This window comes from Moschus berezovskii, chromosome 9 (assembly GCF_049115385.1).
Source record: "Moschus berezovskii isolate FMDL1 chromosome 9, NW_MosBer_1.0, whole genome shotgun sequence".
NCBI classification, from domain to species: domain Eukaryota; kingdom Metazoa; phylum Chordata; class Mammalia; order Artiodactyla; family Moschidae; genus Moschus; species Moschus berezovskii.
Window position 1 is genome coordinate 49,310,589 of NC_142468.1, and position 14,750 is coordinate 49,325,338.

Consider the following 14,750-nt stretch of genomic DNA (forward strand, 5'->3'; position numbering starts at 1 on the left):
CCGGGCGGCCGGGCGGCGTGCGGGGTCCGGCCGGGCTCAGCGGTGGCGGCGGGAGCGCGGCCTCGGGGCGGCCCCCCGCCCGGGGCCGGCGTGTGCGGAGGACGAGTGCGCCGCCGCCGCCGCCTCCTCCCACTCCTTCTTCGCCGCCGCCGCCGCCTCAGGAGCCGCTGACAGGGGAGGCGGGAGGCGGGCGGCCGGGCCCAGGCGGCGCACTCACAGCGCCCTCTGAGGAGGAGGTCTGCGCTCTCGCCGCTCTCGAGTCGCAGACACAAAAGCTCCCAGGCTGGAGCCGCCTGCACAGCCCGCTCTGGGGCGGGCGAGGGACGTGGCGCGGCCCCGCGGCTTCCCCGCCCCGAGCTCCCCAGCCCCGCGTGGGGACGGACTTCGGGGAGGGGGGCGGGGGCCGCTGCCTGGTCCCGCGGCGCCTCCCGCCGCCGCCTAGCGCTCCGCCTCGGCCCAGCCCCCACGGCCCGCGCGCGCCTCTCGCTCCGCGCGGGGCTAGCGGGCCCGCGGCCCTGGCAGTCGGGGCGGGCAGCGCGCGCCGAGGGGCCGCCCGGCCCAGCCTCGCGCTGCTCCGCGCGCGGCGCTCCCCCTCCGCCGCCGCCGCCACCGCCCGGCCAGAGGACGCCCGGCTCGGCGGCCGACGCGCCCCGGCTTCTTCGAGGAATCGGCATCTCCGAACTTCTTCCGAGGCCGCAGCAGGCATCTTGGCCTCGCAGCCAGGGATCTGAAAGAGAAACGTACGAACCGAGAAAACTTTGTATGCGGGAGCTGGAGAGTTCTCCGCGGGCAAGTGGAGACCCAGATTCCCCACTCCGTGCCCGTGGTCTGGACACCTGTTTGTAGAATGCCACAACTGCAAGTTTTCACGACCTGATTCTTCAGAAAGCGATGCGGAATTAATACAAGAAAGGAAGGTGGGTGGGAGTGATGGGGCACCTGAACCTGATGTAGACGTTAAATTTTAGGAGAAGGACCCCCCCCCGCGCCCTGTCCCCCGCAACACACAAAGCCATGTGATTGATTACTGATTCCACATCCATTTATGCTGTGTGACCTAAGGCAACTTAAGTAACCTCTCTGAGTCTCAGATTTCTGACCTTGAAAAGGCAGTGGGGCTCCATCTCTGAGATCTCTTACTACTCTGACATTCTTTGACTTAACTTTCACGGAAATGTTTTCCCTGTTTGTTAGGTTTCCAGTTCTGCTAAAGACATCTGTAGATGTAGACTTTAATCTTCAATCAGGTGAGGCACTGACCATTCTGATCCAGAATCACTGAGAAGCACTCATTAATTATATGATTACAAACAGGAGTCTCTTCCTTTCGAAGACAAGACACATAGAACTCATTGAGTTGCACGGATAATGACAGAACAGGTGTAAACATGAAGCCGATGTACAGTCTTAAGAACTACGTGACAAACAAGCACCGAAGCAGAGGAATCAGCTTCAAAGACAGGATATGGTGTGACCATGGAACAAATGTTACCCTTTCTCATTTAATAGGTTTGGAGAGAAATTTCTAATTTTAAGATTCAGATTAGGCTAGGAAAATTTTTACAGGAGGCACGTGTAAGGAGAACCACCCACCAACCCCCACCCCCAACAACGCAGACCCCACAACTAGAATGTAAGCTCCACGCAGGCAGGAATTTTATGCAGTATGCTATCCTTTGGTACCTAACAGTGACTGGCAAGTGTTCAAACATTTTTTCGTTGTTGAATGAATGCAACTGGAAGTGGTCCTTAGTGAACTAGATCGACAGGATTTTGGTAAGTGTGATAAACTCAAGCAAATGCTAAGTATTGGATCGTATATCCTAACTCACATGGTCCTTGAGAGAAGATGTGAAAGCACTTTGAAAATATCAGGTAATATGGAAACAGAGTTTCTTTATATGATCCTTAGTGCAAGAAAAGTGGTTGGGAAAAATCATGGCTATGAGATTTTGAATTCTTTATTGTATTTCCTAAAGCTAGAGACTCAGAAATAATATATAATGAAGAGAAACAAACTGGCCTCTTCTTAATGATTCATCAAGAATAAAAAGAGTTCCCTGGCATCCCAGTGGTTAAGACTCTGAGATTCCAAGAAGCTTGGGTTCCATCCCTGGCCAGGGAACTAAGATCCTGCCTATGGCAAATTGGAGGCAAAAAAAAAAAAAAAAACGACCATTTTACTTGGCCATGGATTTTTAGGTCATTTTGACTTCCAAATCCTGACTGCTTGCTCCATATCAGAATCACCTGAAAAGCACTCAAAATTTCAGATACCCAAGGCTCTCCCCAATTGTTCTGAATCCGAATCTCCAGGAAGAGGTCTAGCAATCTGTCTTTAAATGCTCTCTCGGTGACTGTACGGCTCTCTCAGTGACTGTACAAAAAGACCATGGTGCATGATACTCCTTATGTTCCCAGTGTGACAAAATTCCTAACAAAAACATCCTTTCGCCTTGCTGCTGTACTCTTTTTTCATGGGTCTTGGATATGAGTTCCAGAGTTTGTCTTTAGTCTCTCATATAGAGAGATGCCCAGGTCTTTAGTCTCTCATATGAGAGATACCCAGGTCAGTAGGTGCCCAACATGCTACTGGAGATCAGTGGAGAAATAACTCCAGAAAGAATGAAGAGATAGAGCCAAAGCAAACACCCAGTTGTGGATGTGACTGGAAATGGAAGTAAGTCTGATGCTGTAAAGAGCAATGCTGCGTAGGAACCTGGAATGTTAGGTCCATGAATCAAGGCAAATTGGAAGTGGTCAAACAGGCGATGACAAAAGTGAACACCAACACCCTGCTTATTTAACTTACATGCAGAGTACATCATGTGAAATACCAGGCTGGATGAAGCACAAGCTGGAATCAAGATTGCCAGGAGAAATATCAATAACCTCAGATATGCAGATGACACCACCCTTATGGCAGAAAGCAAAGAAGAACTAAAGAGCCTCTTGATGAAAATGAGAGTGAAAAAGTTGGCTTAAAGCTCAACATTCAGAAAACTAAGATCATGGCATCTGGTCCCATCACTTCATGGCAAATAGACCGAGTAACAATGGAAACAGTGTCAGACTTTATTTTTTTGTGCTCCAAAATCACTACAGATGGTGATCGCAGCCATGAAATTAAAAGATGCTTGCTCCTTGGAAGAAACACTATGACCAACCTAGACAGCTTATTAAAAAGCAGAGACATTACTTTGCCAACAAAGATTCGTGTAGTCACAGCTATGGTTTTCCCAGTAGTCATGTATGGATGTGAGAGTTGGACTATAAAGAAAGCTGACTGCCAAAGAATTGATGTTTTTGAACTGTGGCATTGGAGAAGACTCTTGAGAGTCCCTTGGACAGCAAGGAGATCCAACCAGTCCATCCTAAAGGAAATCAATCCTGAGTATTCATTGGAAGGATGATGCTGAAGCTGAAACTCCAATACTTTGGCCACCCGATGTGTAGAACTGACTCATTTGAAAAGACCCTGATGCTGGGAAAAATTGAAGGTGGAAGAAGGGGACGACAGAGGATGAGATAGATGGCATCACCAACTCAATGGACATGAGTTTGAGTAGGCTCCGGGAATTGGTAATGGACAGGGAAGCCTGGCATGCTGCAGTCCATGGGTCACAAAGAGTCGGACACGACTGAGCCACTGAACTGAACTGATGGAAAGATGCAGGTAAAGCTAGCTGTTCTTGATAGGCCTGTCCCTTTATTTAAAAAAGTACATGCTCAGTCATGCCTAAACCACAGGAGAATGCATAGCTTAGGCTAACCTATGGATCAGTAAACTTTTTCTCTGGAAGCCCAGATAATAATATGAGTTTTGTAGGCCATGCATTCTCTGTCACAGTTACTCAATTCTGTCTTTATATAAGGAAAGCAACCATAGACAATATATAAGTAAGTGGGTGTGGCCATGTTCCAGTAAGAGTTCATATATAAAAACAGTGTGCTGAATTTGACCCATAGGCTGTAATCCGCTGACCCCAGACTATAAACTGGATCATATAAAAGACTTTGGAGATCAGAGGACAGGCATAGACTGCAGATACAAATAAGGAAGACATTACCTAAGACTGGATAAACTCACCCAATACCAATGAGAAATACCAAGAAGAAAATCCAGGGAAATTCTGACATTTTAAAGGATGGACTGAAATAGAGGAGCCTGTAAAGGAATATAAGAAGGAATTAAAAATTAAAAAAAAAACCAAAAAACAAAAATAGGAGTGTTAGGGCACTCAAGAAAAGGGAGAAATGATAAACACTTTCACATGCTACAGAAAGAAATACTCATTTCTGTCATATCATCCTTGACCTGGAATCTACTCAATCTCCTTGTTTTCTTATATTTTGAAGTATTTTTATAGTTTTGCTGTTAAATTTTTACATTTCAAAATTTTACCTGTTTATAGGTAGCATAGTGAACATAGTAGAGTTGTTAAACATAAAGATGCTAATTGAGAGCAGGAGGAGAAGGGGGCGACAGAGGATGAGATGGTTGGATGGCATCACCTCCTTAATGGACATGAGTTTCAGCAAACTCTGGGAGATAGTGAAGGATGGGAAGCCTGGTGTGCTGCAGACCATGGGGTCACAGAGTCAGAATGACAGCAACTGAACAACAAAAATAAGTTGGTTTAGATTAAAAAACCCAATTCTAGATATTTCGTAAATTTGCAATACTGGTTTAAATGCTTTCAGAAGACAATTGAAACCGTGGTCAGTTCTTCAGCCTCCATACATTGGTCACCTATATCCAGGATCCCTTTGTTGACAAATACAGATGAGTTATTAACGTTCAATGTTGAGGGAATCAAAACAGCACACTTTGGAGGACTGCTTGTTTGAGTCAGGATTCAGTCAAAACATAAAAATCGTGTAGTAATTTGAACAATAATTTAATTGAAGAATTACTGACTATAGCAGAAGGTTGCAGTGGGAAGGGATTGGATAGTAAAGAGTAAAGAGAATGCTAAAAAATAGTAGTAGTAGTAATGTTAGCCACTCCGTCATGTCTGACTCTTTGTGACCCAATGGACTGTGGCCCGCCAGGATCCTCTGTCCATGGGATTCTCCAGGCAAGAATACTGGAGTGGATTACCATTCCCTTCTCCAGAGGATCTTTCCGACCCAGGGATCAAACCCAGGTCTCTTTCATTGCAGGCAGATTCTTTACCATCTGAGCCACAGAGACAATCCAAAAATAGGAGAAATGCAAATATAATTTGGGAGGAGCTACAACCCTTCGAACTGAGTTAGAGCTGTCTCTCTCCAGGCTAAGATCCTAACCTGACTGGAGAATGTGCAGCCAGCAGTCTAAGGGGAGTGCCAAGAAAGTGTTGCTCCCTAGGTGCTGCCTGGATTGCAGGATCCTGGCACTGGATAAGTTGCCAGCATGGCAGGAGCTGCACACTGGAAAAGCCATGCTTGCTGCACAGAGCATACCAAGAGGAGAAACTGGAGCAGGAAGAAAAGCCCCTTCCTCCTGTAATGTCTCTCTAACCCCCTCTGCTGAGAAAGTATAACATCATGCTGGTTGGCAAAGGAAAAAAAAGGGTTCATCTTCCTTTTTGGAGAAAAGACAAAGAAGGGTAAAATGGGATGGAGAGGCAATAAATTTTTTAAAAAATCTTTTGGCCATGCCACAGGGCATGTGGGATCTCAGCTCCATGACCAGGTGCCCCCTGCATTGGCAATGTAGAGTTTTAACCACTGGACCACCAGAGAAGTCCCTAATAAATTGATTATTTATTTATTTTTGGCTGTGCTGGGTTTTCGTTGCTATGCACTGGCTTTCTCTAGTTGTGATCAGCGGAGGCTACTCTTCAATGCATTATGTGAGCTTCTCACTGCTGTGTCTTCTCTTGTTGCACAGCATGGACTCTAGGTGCCTGGGCTTCAGTAGTTGCAGCATGTAGGCTCAGTACTTGTGGCTCTCAGGGTCAGTTGTTCTGCAGCATGTGGAATCTTTCTGGACCAGGGATTGAACCCATGTGCCCTGAGTTGGCAGGCAAATTCTTATCCACTGTACCACCAGGGAAGTCCCCCATAATAAACTGATTTTTGACACAACAGTGTGTACTTGAGGCTAGCAAAGCTCCCCAACTCACAGCAACATCACCTTTGGTTGTGGAATATGCTGTCATAAGATGATGGCTTCCAATTTTTTGCTGTCTTGTCCTAAATGTATATTTATTTTCTAGGGTATGAAATATGGGGGAAAGTTACGCTTCAAAATATCCTTGAATTCATTCTTTTCAACCTCTTATATCCCATCCATCACCAGATTCTATAAGTTTTACTTTTTACCTTCTAAATATTTCTCTGATGTGTCATCTCTCCCTCCCTACTGCCACCACCCAAGTTTAGCCATGATCATTTAGCTTTTTCCTAGACTACTATAATAATCACTCAGTAGTTTCTTCCATATCAGCCTTAACTCCAATCTGTTTCCTGCTCTGTAGCTAGAGTGTTCTTTACTTTTTAAATTTTTATCTTGAAATAATTATATTTTTAACAGGAAGTTGCAAAGAAATGTACAGGGAAGTCCTGTGCATTCTTCCCTCAGTCTCCCCCAATGTTAACATCATGTACAACTATGTTATTGTTCAGTCACTAAGTTGTGTCCGACTCTTTTGTGAGGCTATGGACTATAGCCTGCCAGGCTCCTCTGCCCTTGGGATTCTCCAGGCAAGAATACTGGAGTGGGTTGCCACTTCCTTCTCCAGGGGATTTTTCCAGCCCAGGGATTGAACCCACATCTTCTTTGGGTTGGAAGGAGGATTCTAGAACCACCAGGGAAGCCCCATGTACAATTATAGTACAATCAGTTCAGTCGCTCATTCATGTCTGACTCTTTGCAACCCCATGGACTGCAGCACGCCAGGCCTCCCTGTCCATCACCAACTCCCAGAGTTTACTCAAACTCATGTCCATTGAGTTGGTGATACCATCTAACCATCTCATCCTCTGTCATTCCCTTCTCCTCCCACCTTCAACCTTTCCGAGCATCAGGGTCTTTTCAAATCAGTCAGTTCTATGCATCAGGTGGCCAAAGTATTGGAGTTTCAGCTTCAGCATCAGTCCTTACAATGACTAATGAGGACTGATTTCCTTTAGGATGGACTGGTTGGATCTCCTAGCTGTCCAAGGGACCCTCAAGAGTCCTCTCCAACACCACACATCAAAAGCGTCAATTCTTCGGTGCTCAGCTTTCTTTATAGTCCAACTCTCACATCCATACATGACTACTGGAAAAATCAAAGTTTTGACTAGACGGACATTTGTTTGCAAAGTAATGTCTCTGCTTTTTAATATGCTGTTTAGGTTGGTCATCACTTTTTTTTACCCATCTTTTAGTTTCATGGCTGCAGTCACCATCTGCAGTGATTTTGGAGCCCAAAATAATAAAGTCTCTTGCTGTTTCCATTGTTTCCCCATCTACTTGCCATGAAGTGATGGGACCAGATGCCATGATCTTAGTTTTCCGGATGTTGAGTTTTAAGCCAACTTTTTCATTTTCCTCTTTCATGTTCATCAAGAGGCTCTTTAGTTCTTTGCTTTCTGCCATAAGGGTGGTGTCATCTGTATATCTGAGGTTATTGATATTTCTCCTGGCAATCTTGATTCCAGCTTGTGCTTCATCCAGTCCAGCATTTCTCATGATGTACTCTGCATATAAGTTAAATAAGCAGGGTGACAAAATACAGCCTTGATGTACTCCTTTCCCAATTTGGAACCAGTCTGTTATTCCATGTCCCGTTCTAACTGTTGCTTCTTGTACAATATAGTACAATATTGATAACCAAAAATTTAAATTTTAAAGAAATTTATATTGGTACAATCCATAGAACTTACTCAGATTTTACCAATTATACATACATGAGTGTGTGTGTGTGTGTCTATGCAATTTTATCACATGTATAACCACTACCACAATCAAAATACTCATACTATCAGCACAAGATTCCCTGATAATGATTCCCTAGAGTTCTCTTTACAGCTACACCCATCCACTCTCCTAACCCATTAGTGGCAGCCACTAACCTATTTTGCATTTTTATAGTTATCTTATTTCACGAAGGTTACACAAATGAAACCATGCAGTATGTATCCCTTTGAGATTTTTTTCATGTAATACAATTTTCTTGAACTTAATCCAAGTTATAATGTGTGTCAATATTTTACTCCTTTTTAACTGTTTAGTAGTACTCCTAATCCATGGTATGGATGTACCACAGTTTGTTAACCATATGGATAGTTTCTACTTTTTTGTTTGTTTGTTTTTTGCTGTTATGAGTAAAACCGTAATGAGCATCCATGAACAAGTTCCTGTGTAAAATTAAGTCTTCATTTAATGCAGTTTCTGGGTTATATGGTAAGTTCATTTTTAGTTTGAAATAACCACCAACCTGTTTTCCAAAATGGACAGTGCTCTTTTTAAACACAATCTCATCTTGTCATCACTTTACATAAAACTTCTCAATAGCTTCCCACTGCTATTACAATTAAGCTAGATTTCTTTTTTCTGAACACAAACTATAAGGCTTATACAATAATTTCCACTGATTTCTCCAGCTTCATCCTATACCACTGCCCTTGCTCTTACTGTTCACAGACCTTTTAAAAGTTTCCTGCAACATTCTCATGCCACAGGGGCTTTACAAATGCTGTTTTCTATTTCAGGAATGCTCTTCTCCCTACTCCTAGTCTAATTAACTCAAACTCTTTCGTTCTCAAGTATTTCTCTCCTCAGGGAAGCCTCCCTGTAGTCTACCTCAGATTCTGTTTTTTCATGTACTTTCCTTCACTTCTCTGTTTGAAACTACATATTAATTTTTGTGACTATCTGATTACATTTTGTCTTTATTTTCAGACTTCAAAATTCATGAGAAAAGGGCTGTGTTGATTTTTATTTATTATTATTTGGCACATATTATGTGCTAAACAAACATGTTTTGGAATGAATGAATGAAGTATATACTTGCTGAGAATTCAGTGTCAAAGTCTTAACCTTCTATAACTTTGTCTATTGATTAATTTATACTAACTACTCTAAGCTTCCCTGGTGGCTCCATGGTAAAGAATCTGCCGACCAATGCAGGAGACATGGGTTTGATCCCTGGTTTGGAAAGATTCCCTGGAGAAGGAAATGGCAACTCACTCCAGTATTCTTGCCTGGGAAATTCCATGGACAGGGGAGCCTGGCGGGTTATAGTTTATGGGGTCACAAAAGAGTTAGACAGCATCTTCTCTGGCAGTCTAGTGGTCAAGACTCTGCTCTTCCACTGCAGAGGACATATGTTCGATTCCTGGTTATTGAACTAAGATCCCACATGCTGCACTTGTCAGCCAAAAGAAAAAAAGAACAGAAGATTCAGACATGACTTAGTGACTAAACAACAAACTACTCTAAAGCTGGGGGAAAAAAGATACATTAACTACTCATGTTTAAAGTGGTCAACTAAATAATAGATTCCTCTAGCCAAATTTCTGCTTCCCTGATGGCTCAGTTGATAAAGAATCTGCTTGCAATGCAGGAGACCCTGGTTCAATTCCTGGGTTGGGAAGATCCCCTGGAGAAGGGAAAGGCTACCCACTCTAGTATTCTAGCCTGGAGAATTCCATCGACTATATAGTCCATGGGGTCACAGAGAGTCGATACAACTGAGCGACTTTCAGACACAGCCAAATTTCAGTCATATACAGTTTAGACGAATATATTATGAAATATATTATTTCAGACCAAGCATTTTCTCAGAATTCCTCCTGGATAATTGTTACTGAAAAATAACAAAGAAAATGATTGATTGGGCATATGTAAGAAAGCTGATCGCCGAAGAATTGATGCTTTTGAACTGTGGTGCTGGAGAAGAATCTTGAGAGTCCCTTGGACTGCAAGGAGATCCAACCAGTCCATTCTAAAGGAGATCAGTCCTGAGTGTTCATTGGAAGGACTGATGCTAAAGCTGAAACTCCAAACTTTGGCCACTTCATGCGACGAGTTGACTCACTGGAAAAGAGTCTGATGCTGGGAGGGATTGGGGGTGGGAGGAGATGGGGACGACAGAGAATGAGATGGCTGGATGGCATCACCGACTCTGTGGACATGAGTTTGAGTGAACTCCGGGAGTTGGTGATGGACAGGGAGGCCTGGCGTGCTGTGATTCAGGGGGTCGCAAAGAGTCAGACACGACTGAGCGACTGAACTGAACTGAACTGAATCCTTTTAAAATATTCAGGAGGCTAGCAATACAAGAAAGGGACAAGTGTGTAACTGTTCATCTTGATCACTGTCATATGAACATGACATACCCTTTGTAATAACCACAGACTTGAATTTAAGATAATCAAGGAAGGTCCTCAGAATCTTTCCTGGGACAATGTGGTTAAAGCATTCATGGTTAAATGAGGTGCCTCCAGTGGGACACCTGTGTCTGTGTCTGATCTTTGATTCTAAAGACATAGTGAGTCACGTACCTCTTATGTGACAGCTGATAAACCAATATGGCAAAGTAAAATGGGAGTTTTGCCTTGTTTTGCTCTGTTTCTTACAGCAAAATGTGAAAAGAGGCAGATTTTTTTCAGGATATAAATACTGCCAACATAGGCAGACTGCAACACTTTGGTGCTTGAGAAAATTTTAAGAGCATGTGGGAATGAGAAAGATATGTGCATATTTGTGAATGAAACACAGCACAGCAGGACTACCTAAGGAACATGACAAATCTGGGTGTTAAAACAACAAACTGTAAATATGGAACAATTGTCATTTAATGAAATCTCTTTTAAAAGACAGAAAATGTGCCAATTTTAAGCCTTTTTAGTTTGTATGTGTGTTGGCAGGGAAAGATTGGGAAAGGGGAGGTAAGACAATAACAAGTTGGCACAGGAACATTTCTTTGAGTTCTCCCAGTTTTTGTACATTGAGATTTTTTTATGAAGATATAATTTATGTCATAAAATTCACCATTGAAATATATACCATTTAGCATATAGTATATTCACTTTTTAGTGTATATTAGTATATTCATTGGAGAAGGCAATGGCAAGCCACTCCAGTACTCTTGCCTAGAAAATCCCATGGATGGAGGAGCCTGGTAGGCTGCGGTCTGTGGGGTCGCTAAGGGTCGGACACGACTGAACAACTTCACTTTCACTTTTCACTTTCACACATTGGAGAAGGAAATGGCAACCCACTCCAGTCTTCTTGCCTGGAGAATCCCAGGAACGGGGGAGCCTGGTGGGCTTCCGTCTATGGGGTCACACAGAGTCGGACACGACTGAAGTGACTTAGCAGCAGTATATTCATAGAATTGTGCCAACCATCACCACTATCTAATAAATCTGAATATTTTCATCACCCCAAAGAGAAACTGTGCTGATCAGCAGCCACCCCCTTTTGTATTCACTGGTGATTCTTACATGAATCAGTTATTACTATCATAGTTGCAAAATGGTCATTTCTAACTCTGCCACTCCCCTACATTTCTTACTCGACATTCTAGTGTAAGAAAGAGCTTGCCTTTCTCCTGTTTTTCCTCTCTCCCTCCTATATTTATTTCTTGTCAGAATTAACTTATTTTATTCAAGGAATTATAATAGTAATTCATTATTCACTGTAATATTCCATTTTTTCTAGATTTGGCTAGTTGGAGCCCTTTGGGTGACTCCTGTAATCTTTTAAACATATCCCATAATTTCTTGAACAATTACTTTCCTTCTGACACAAGATGTTCCAGGATTAAAGACTGTCTCTGCCCCAGCCCTAGATTTAGCAATTTTCCTCAAGGAGCCCTGGTTCCTTTAGTGGGAAATGGTATTTAAAAAACAGAGTGCTTGATGCACTCGTTGCCAATAAGTGTCATTGTTTATAGACTCTGGAAAAATGCAGTTTCATATGGTGCAACTACATACAGTAAATCATGAATTCATATCAATACATATGAATACCTCTAATTCCAAACCAATTTTACATGGTTCTTTGTCTTTACCCCTTCCCTCCTTGTATCTTTCTTCTCCTGAATTGAGAACCTTGGCTCCCAGAGTTCCCATATTTATTATAGCTTTTGTTACAATATAAGTAAAATGTAAAAGTACAGGTTTTCATATTCAAATGTATATTAACAATGCATACAGATTATAAGCATATGCACTCATGTATACATGCACAGTTTGAAAGTATATGGTCATTCGTTTGAATTTTAGTCAGGCTCTTTTTTCCCCAAAATGTCAACCTCACCACTTGTTGCTCCACTATTATTTTGATGTCACTGCACCATGCTTTTGGATTGTAAAATTGCCCTGGTTTTAAAGAATTATCTATTAAAAATGTATGTTACCTAGCTCTAACCACTTTATAGTTTACACCTTACAAAGAAATTAGTAGATAGCTCTTATAAGACTGAACTGGAAGAAACTAGAAATGAAGAAGGGTGAGAAAGAGAACACTAAGAATTGGAGGAAGTCAGCAAGGGTCTAATAGAGCAAAAGGCAGTTTTACTAATTATTAATTTTCTTTATACTGATCTGAATATATGTATAAATACATGTAAAAGAAATCAGTATGTATACTGCTTAAGTACCCAGACACCTAGATCCAGGCTGCCTGACTTCAAATCCTGTTTCTACATTTATTAGTTGTGTAATCCTGGGAAAGTTCCTTGATCTTTCTGTGCCTCACCGCTCTCATCTACAATAGGGACAATTATAGCATCTACTTCAAGGGGCTGTTGTGAGGATTAAATGAGTCAATGTACGTCAAGTGCTTAGAATAGTAGCAAGTGTATATAGGATTCTGCTGGGCTTTTTACAATCAAGCCTTTAAATGTTTTGTTCATTTATCTGTGATTTTGTTCATTTAGATTATATAGGCATCCAAAATTATCTTTTTCATGTGGAAATATCTGTGGGAAATCTTATAGGATTTTTATTTGAATTGCCTTAAGTATATAGATTTGGGGGTTTTGAAATTTTAAAAATAATGAATGTTCCTATCCATTTACTTGGGCTCTCTCCTTCTGTAAATAGTTCTTCAAATACGTCCTTCAACAGAGCTTTATAATTTTCTCTGTAAAAGGCTTACATGTTTGGTATGATATTTTTAATCCTTAAGTATTGTTGATATGGTAAATTATACCTTTAAAAATTACACATTGTAGGGGTTTGTTGCTGATAAATGAGAACTCTATTACACTTTGTATTTTGATCCTATACCCAAGAATCTTGCTTAAATCTTCTGTTTGGACCAATGGTTTGTCTATAGACTTCTCTTGGATTTCCTATGTAGACAGTCATCATATGCATGTAATGACAGTTTCTTCATTTACAAGTCTACCTACTAAGCTAGTTCATGTGGGGTGGTATTGTTTTCAAGGTTCATCAACGCTGTGACATGTATCAGAACTTAATGTCTTTTTAATGGGTGAATAATATTTCATTTTCTGGACACACTATGTTTTGTTTACCTATTCATCTGTTGATGGACATTTGGGTTGTTTCTAACTTCAGTTATTGTGAATAAACCTGCAATTAACACTGGTGTACAAGTATCTGTTTCAGTCTTTGTTTTCATTTTTGGGGGTATGTACCTAGAAGAGGTGGCCCACATGGTAATTCTTTTTTTTTTTCATATGGTAATTCTACATTTAGCTTTTTGAGGAATCCAAATGGTTTTCCACACTGGCTTCACCATTTTGTGTTCCTGCTAGCCATGTGTGAGGGTTCATTATAGCCATTGTAGTAGATATGAAGTGGCATCTCGTGGTGGTCTGATTTGCATTTCTCCTGTGACTCAGGATGTTGAACATCTTTTCATATTCTTGTTAGCCATTTGTCTACTTCTTTGTAGTAATGCTGAGCTGTTTATATATTTTGGAAATTAAGTCCTTATTGGCCAAATCGTTCGCAAATATTTTCTCCCAGTCCACAGGTTGTCTGTTTTGTTTTTTTTATGGTTTCCTTTGCTGTGCAAATACTTTTAAGTTTAACTAGGTTCCATTTGTTTATTTTTGCTTTTTTCTATTGCCTTGGGAGACTGGGGTCATTATGTTTTAAGTGGCAACAACATACAGGAAGATTTTTTCATCCAACCCTTAAAGTAGTTTGCTTACTACAGATATCATTGTATTTTTCATTCCATATTACTCTTTTTCTCACGGTTATCTTTGCTTTTTTCCCACTGTCTACTTCATTTTCTTCTCTTAAATTGATCGTGTCTTCCTTTTCTACCTAAATTAGTAGACTTAGAAATGATAACTTCTCTATTATTTTTTTTTTTCAGTTGCTCAGTCGTGTCCGACTCTTTGCGACCTCATGAATCACAGCACGCCAGGTCTCCCTGTCCTTCACCAGCTCCCAGAGTTCACTCAAACTCATGTCCATCGAGTCGGTGATGCCATCCAGCCATCTCATTCTCTGTCGTCCCCATCTCCTCCCACCCCCAATCCCTCCCAGCATCAGACTCTTTTCCAGTGAGTCAACTCGTTGCATGAGGTGGCCAAAGTATTGCAGTTTCAGCTTTAGCATCAGTCCTTCCAATGAACACCCAGGACTGATCTCCTTTAGAATGGACTGGTTGGATCTCCTTGCAGTCCAAGGGACTCTCAAGAGTCTTCTCCAGCAGCACAGTTCAAAAGCATCAATTCTTCAGCGATCAGCTTTCTTCACAGTCCAACTCTCACTCTATTATTTTAGCACTTAATCTTAAATTTTTAACACAGTTATTTTTTAAAAGAATGGTAGAATAC